Genomic DNA, 6999 nt, shown 5'->3' with positions numbered 1-6999 from the left:
GGGGGGGGGGGGGGGAGGAGGGGAAGCTCAATGAGCCAGACATTGAGTTCATGTCAGAAACAATTCCTGTTCCCCTTACTAGGGAACCCACTTGGATACTGAGCTACCATGGGCTATGTCTGAGCAGGGGTTCTAGGTTATATCCGTGCATGGTCCTTGGTTGGATAAACAGTCCCAGAGAAGACCCCTGTGCCCAGACCTTGTGGGGCTCCCTGTCCCCTCTAGGTTATACTAATTCCTCCTTCCTTCATATGATTCCCTACACTCTGCCGAAGGCTTGGTTATGGGTCTCAGCATTGCATCAGGTTTCATTCTCAGTACATAAGGCAGCTAGCTCACTAATATGTGTCACTCAAGTTCCAGGGGTCCTGACACCATCTCCTGGCCTCTCTGGCCCACAGGCATGAACGGGGTACAAAGGTACACATACAGGCAAAACACTCAGACAAATAAAATAACAACTAAAATGAGGGAGAGAGAGAGAATTAAATTATATAGATTTAAACGAGCGTTGGAGTATTGGAACAGTACTCTTCAGCTCATTTCAGGTGTTTGCTCTCAGTGCCCATACAATAATTTTCAAAAATGAACATTGCCTAGCATAGTGCCACATGTTATTAATCCCAGCACTTTGGAGGCAAATTCTTATCCATGATTTTGAGGTCATGCTGATTTGCATAGTCACTTCCATAGTATAACACGTTTTAAATGGACCAATAAAAATTTTTTTTAAAGGTGAATATTGTGGTGTCAAGAACCAGGGAGCAAGCACAAAATGTCGTGAAGCAAAACTTTCAGTCTCCTCTGAAGGAGAAAGAATCGGCCCTGATTCTTAGATTCTTATAGTTTTCTTATATTCTTATATATATTCTTATATTTTCTTATAAATATTTTTATATTTATACTATATTCTTATATTTTTATATTCACGCTCAAGGCTGAGGTATGCAGCAAGCAATTAGAAAAGTGGAATTTGGGGCCGTGTTTTCCCCTCTCTGCCCGCGGGCGGTAGGGGGCGCGCGGCGCGGAATTCCGCTTGGTTGCGGGGCTCCCGAGGCCGGGGTGGCCGAGGAGCGGCGGCGCCCTCCGTGGGTCGCTCAGCCCAGGCCCCCGGCCTCCGCCTTCCCCTTGAAGGGTCGCGGGGACCAGCAGGTCAGGTTCGGACACGTTCCGCGTTGGCTGTTGGAGGAGCTGCGTTCTGACTTGCTGACTTGCCTCCAGCCCGGCTCTTTAAAGAAATCCTGCCTTTCCCCGCAGCCGTCTGCTCGCCAGCAGACGCGCGCCTGTGCCCTCCCCGGCGACGGTGCTTTTCCTGCGTGGATCCAGGCCAGTGTGCAATACCTCTGTGTCTACCGAGGGGGCTGTAAGCACCTCACAGATTCCAGCTGCGGAACAAGGGGCACTGGATGTTCCAAAACCATTGATTTGAAGTTGTTGAAAGTCTGTCGGTGCGCAAGAAAAGATATTTACCCTGTGAAAGAGATTATGGTTTACTTTGGCCAGTATGTTGTGTCTCGAGGATTATATGATGAGAAGCAGCAAATGATGTTCTAGAAGTCTGGAGTGCCACACTTGGCTGTGAAAAGCACAGGAAAGTATATAGCATGATCTACAGGAACTTGGTGGTCGTAGGTCAGCAAGAATCTTTAGGCTCTGGCACTTCGATGAGTAAGAGCAGCTATCAGCCTGGAGGTGGGAGTGATCTCAAGTACCCTGTGCCAGAGCCACAAGAAGAGAAGCCTTCGTCTTCTGATTCAGTTTCTAGACCACCTCCCTCACCTAGCAGGAGAGCCATGAGTGAGACGGAAGAAAATGCAGATGAACTACCTGGCGACCCACAAAGGAAGTGCCACAGATCCCTTTCCTTTGACGAGAGAGCCTGGCTCTGTGTGCTAAGAGGCACGGGAGCAGCAGCAGCAGCAGTGAGTCCGCAGAGACCCAGATCATCAGGAGCCTGATGATGGCGTACGTGATGCAGGATCAGGATGCAGCTTCTGATCAGTTTAGCATAGAATCTGAAATTGAGTCTCTGAGTGAAGAAGAGTACGGCTCTCAGATGTGGATGATGAGGTCCAGTCACGTGTGTCAGGCAGTGCTGCAGACCCATTTGAGGGACAGCCTGAAATGTCCTCAGCTGACTGTTGGAAAAGTCCCTCTTGCAATGAAATGAATCGTCCCCTTCCACCACACTGCGAGAGATGCTGGACCCTTCATGGCTTCCAGAAGATAAAGGGGAAATCTCCGGAAAAGCCAAACTGGAAAACTCAGCTCAGGCACAAGAAGCCTTAGGTGTTCCAGAGGGCAGGAAAAGTACAGTGAATGAGTCTAAAGGTTCGACCACTGAGGAAAAATAAAAGAGGGTAAAGTCAAGTGAGCCTCCCAGTCACAAGAGAGGGAGGACTATTCCCAGCCATCGACCTCCAGTTTATAGCCCCCCCCCCCGCAGTTTATAGGCCCCCAAGAAGATGTCAGAGAGTTGAAGGAAAGAACACAAGTCAAAGGAGAAAGTGTGGAGTCTAGCTTCTCTCTCAGGCCGTTGAACCGTGTGTGAGTCTCCTCAGAATGTCTGCATTGTTCACGGCGACACTGAACACGAACACTGCCAGTACACGGAAGGGGAGGATTCATTTCACTGCACATGTGCAAAGGAGCTTAAAAACAAAAGAAATAAACCCTGTCCAGTATGCAGACAACCAGTTCACATGATTGTGCTAGCTTATTCAGCTAGCTACCTGGCCATAAAAATAGAATTTTATAGCTATATAACTTCCAAAGTTAGACAACATGGGTTTTTATTTTTATTTGTATACAATAAAGCCAAAAAAGTGCCTCAGTCCATGTAAAATTTACTGTATAATTTACCTTTGAGAGTAAGAATAGTGAATGTTTCTTTCTTTTTAAAGGAAATCTTCTCTTGGTTATATATTCTACATTTGGGTTTTAATGTAATTTGCATTAGCTCTGTTGCTCCTTTTTCACCCTTACATTTTAATGCTCTCCACTTGGAAGGACGGTTGGAAGTGAACTTCATGCAGTGAGGTGAGTCCTCTCCATCTCCTGAAGACAGTGGTGGACCCTCCTGAGGACTGACTACATAAGAAGAATTTGATTTTTTTTTCTGTTAATGTAAGGACATTTTATTTATTTAGTAGCTTTCATGTAAGGAGTTAAAGGCTATGTGATGGACTGAATATATTTAAGTTATCGAAATGGCTTAGTTCTCTCGCAGTTGTAAGTTATGGGCTAGAGTGATGGATGGCTCAGCAGGTACTGGCACCTGCTGTGTTAGCCTGCCGACATGAGCTTGATCCCTGGGACCCCCGAAGGAGGGAACCAGTTCTAGTTCTACAGAGGTGTTCTCTGATCCCTATGTGGGCACATGCACACACTTTTTTTTTAAAGTATGAGTTATATCTGGTAACATGTAAGTAAAAACACATACCTTATTTCCAGCTTTCAAATGTTACACTGTTGTCTCCCAGGTAGAAAGGTCTGAGGCCTTGGTTCAGATCCATGGTTCCTGATGGTTGCCTAAGTTTCAGGCCGGTTCTTAGGCTAGGTTTGGAAACCTGTCCATTCAGAAAGGCTAATTCAAAACATGGATTCAGAGAACTTATTTTAAAACATGCATAATACTTTAAAATGACTTGTCCACCCACATAGACTAATCTCATGATTCATAATAACCTTCCCCTTTGATTGAAGGACCTTGTATGTTTTACATGTTCAAGTATAGACAATAAAATCATCTGGACTGTAAGTTTATAGCAACCAAAGGATAGTTTCGTATTGACATTGTTGATCTAAGCATCAAAAACAAAAACATTGCTCCCACATGAGTAAGCATTAGAGTAGGACAACAGCCAGGAGCAGTCAGTCCTCCGCTTTGGCTCAGTGAAGTTGCATTTGTTTCCAATTTACGATTTGGAGCTTATATCCTTGTGGAATATTAGTTTCCAAATGTTCAGGTGTGGTATACATACATTATTTATTTGCAGATAAATGATTTATTAAATATTTTTTACAAAGAAGAGTGGAATTTTTTGCAGTTTGTAATTAAGTAAACTACCAGCCAGTTCTCAGCACATGCCAAGAGCAATGGAAACAATTTACAGTGTGTAAATTCCAAGCTTATAGAGGAAGAACAAGCTAAAGAAGCAAGTTGACTTTAACTTGGGACATGGTCAGAGAAAACAGCTTAGGGAGCAATATAGAAATAAATCAAATTTTAACATTATGTTTAATTATGAAAAGGAAGATGAAAATGTAGTCAGCTGGTCTTTAGCAAATATAATTTTGATTTCTTTTCTTTGAAGCAGGGTCTTCTTTAGAACCCCAGCTGGCCCTGATTCACTAAGTATATTATAATGTACAATACATATTAAATCTGTAATAGATAGCAGTATTTATTAAATCCCATACCTTTAGATTATCATTCCTCTCATGACAGTCTTCTATAGAAGACGATTCTGAGAAGTTACTTGATATTGGTCTGTTTAGAAGTAAAGGAGAATGTTCTTAACAGAGTTGCTTCTTCATGGAAGTTTAGACCCAATATTGGGGTCACTCCTAACCTCAAAGGCATGGGGCTGATGCTGACTACTCTAGAGCTAAAGTTAGAAAAACAACAACAACAAAACCTTCCTTCTGGTTTCTACAGTTGGAAGGGGAGGTTTTCTGTGTTCTGATTTTCAACAGAACACTTCACCTCTCTATTGCTGTCATGAAACACATCAGGGCCAAAGCAAATTAGAATTGAAGACACCAGTTGGGTTTAGAGTTCCGAAGGGTTAGAGGCATAAACACACGGGAGCAGGAGAATCTGAGAGCTCACAACTTGGACCTCAGACAAGAGGTAGCAAGCAGAATGGGCATGTTCAAAACTTTTTCAAGCCTCAAATTGCACCCATGGGACACACCTCTTTCAAAAAGGCCATACCTGTGCTCCTTTCCAAACAGTCCCACCAACTGGAAAATAAGTACTTAAACATATGAGTCTGTGGGAGCCATTCTCATTTGATCACATCTATCTTCAACTCTTAGAAAGTGGAAACTGCTTTTTACCCTACCACACTCTACCAAAGCCTTAAATGAGACTGTTATGTTTCCAGCATACAATGCCACAGAATAAACAATCCTATTCCACAACGAATCAGAGCATAGCAAAGAATGACAAGACCAGAGCAAACCCAAAATTTAGCAAGGAGAACATTAAGTCTTGTAGCTCCTTGTCCGGCTACTTGACATTATGATGAAATTGCCTGGACTGCAAAGGATTTAGGCTTTCCCCTTCTTCCAGCTCTGTCACCCGAAGCACACACAGCTTCTTTTTAGGCTGTCTCCACTACCTGCCTGTAGCTTTCTTCAAAGCTGTTCCTTGTATTCTGACTCTCTTGTGTATGGTATTCTGTTTTATTTAATTGAAAGTGGGTTGGTGGGGCTGGAGAGATCATTCAGCTGCTAAAAGCTTTGTTAGAACCAGTTCCATTCCTAGCACTCATGGCAGCTCACAATGGTCGGTAACTACAGTTCCTCAGGAACCATAAATCTAATTAGTTGGATAGAAGCTGGCACTTGGCATTGACTCCCATACATAAATGAGAAGTTTTCTGTAAGTCCTGACATAGATTCAAAAATTAGTGATCTAAAAATCTGTCCTAAAAGGGAACAGGAGAAAGCTGTTTGAGTTTCTGTCCTCTGGCAGTAACTGACATGTCCTGTAGGAATGAAAGGTGTGTTCTAGCTGGTAGTTCCAAGGGAAATACTCCATTGTGGTAGGAAAGATTTGGAGACAGTCTTGGGAACCGAGCCCAATGACTGGGTCTGAGGTCAGGAATCAGAGATCAAATAGAAACTTACAACAGCTTTAAACCCTGAGTACCTGACAGCAATCCATTACTCAAAGGAGGCTCTATTTCCTGAAGGTCGCACACTGCAAAGCAATGTTGCCAGCTTGGGATCCAGTGTTCAAACTCATGAACTCTGGAGATTATTTCACATTCTAACCACAAAAGTTAATTCTGAAGCCTAGTAAAACAGACTAGATTCATACAAAGTCTGTGTTCTCCTATAAAAAAGGTCTCATGGACGTTTTTCACCTACAATAAGAGAACAAAGAAAGTTATGAATATAATAAAAGCATTTAAAATATATTAGTGGAAGCATGACATAAGTGTGTTACATCAAAGTAGGGAAATGCCTCTTAATAGACTTCAGATTGGATGCCATGACAGTGTGAGTCTATCCATGAAAGAACACTAAGGCGGAATGGTAATGCAAACTGTGATTATCCTAAGGCCTGTATGGACCCCAGGAACAGATTATGTATGTTACTATCAAGTTCAGGGCCCTTTTCTTTTCAGCTTGCTTGGCTCATTAGTAAATGACCCTAACACTAACCCTACCCCAAACTCCAACCCTGAATTAACCTGACCCTAACACTAACCCTAACCAAGTCACCCTAACCTTAACATTAAAACCCTGGCTGCTAACCATTCTGCATGTGAAGTGACATCATAATCCTAACCCTAACCCTAACTGTTATCGTCAGTGTTTATGATCAGATGCACACACAGATCTCTATGCTTTTCTGAATAGGTTGTAGCCCCAGGTTCAGTCTCTACAGCGTTTGGGGGGGGGGGATTTTGTTTGTTTGTTTTGCTTTGTTTATAATCTTAGTGGCAACCCTGGATCAGGTGTCCCTGGTTTGACTGATTAGCTGTTGCCCAACTAAAACTGTCTTTACCATCCTGAATTAGCTGTGGCCTGCCCACAGAAGATTTGGTGCTATCCCTAATCCTGTACTTATCCCTAACCTAACCTGTAACCAGAAATCCTACTATTAACTCTAACTCTAACCTAAACCTAATAAACTCCCCTTGAACTCCAAACCAAAGTCCTAGGGAATTCTAACCCTAACACTTTGTCTAAGGTTAGCATTAGCCCTAATCCAAACAATAGCTCTAACCTTACACTAAGCAAATGATTAACCATAACTAC

General features: G+C 43.0%; 1 pseudogene; it reads left to right on the top strand.

The window, feature by feature from the left end:
• Nucleotides 1-945: 945 nt before the first annotated feature.
• Nucleotides 946-2843, top strand: LOC129680991 (E3 ubiquitin-protein ligase Mdm2-like; annotated as a pseudogene).
• Nucleotides 2844-6999: the final 4156 nt, after the last annotated feature.

This window comes from Psammomys obesus, unplaced genomic scaffold (assembly GCF_907164565.1).
Source record: "Psammomys obesus unplaced genomic scaffold, mPsaObe1.curated_primary_1811, whole genome shotgun sequence".
In the NCBI taxonomy this organism is placed as follows: Eukaryota; Metazoa; Chordata; class Mammalia; order Rodentia; family Muridae; genus Psammomys; species Psammomys obesus.
Note: the sequence above shows the minus strand (reverse complement) of the source record. Positions and strands in the feature narration are given on the sequence as shown.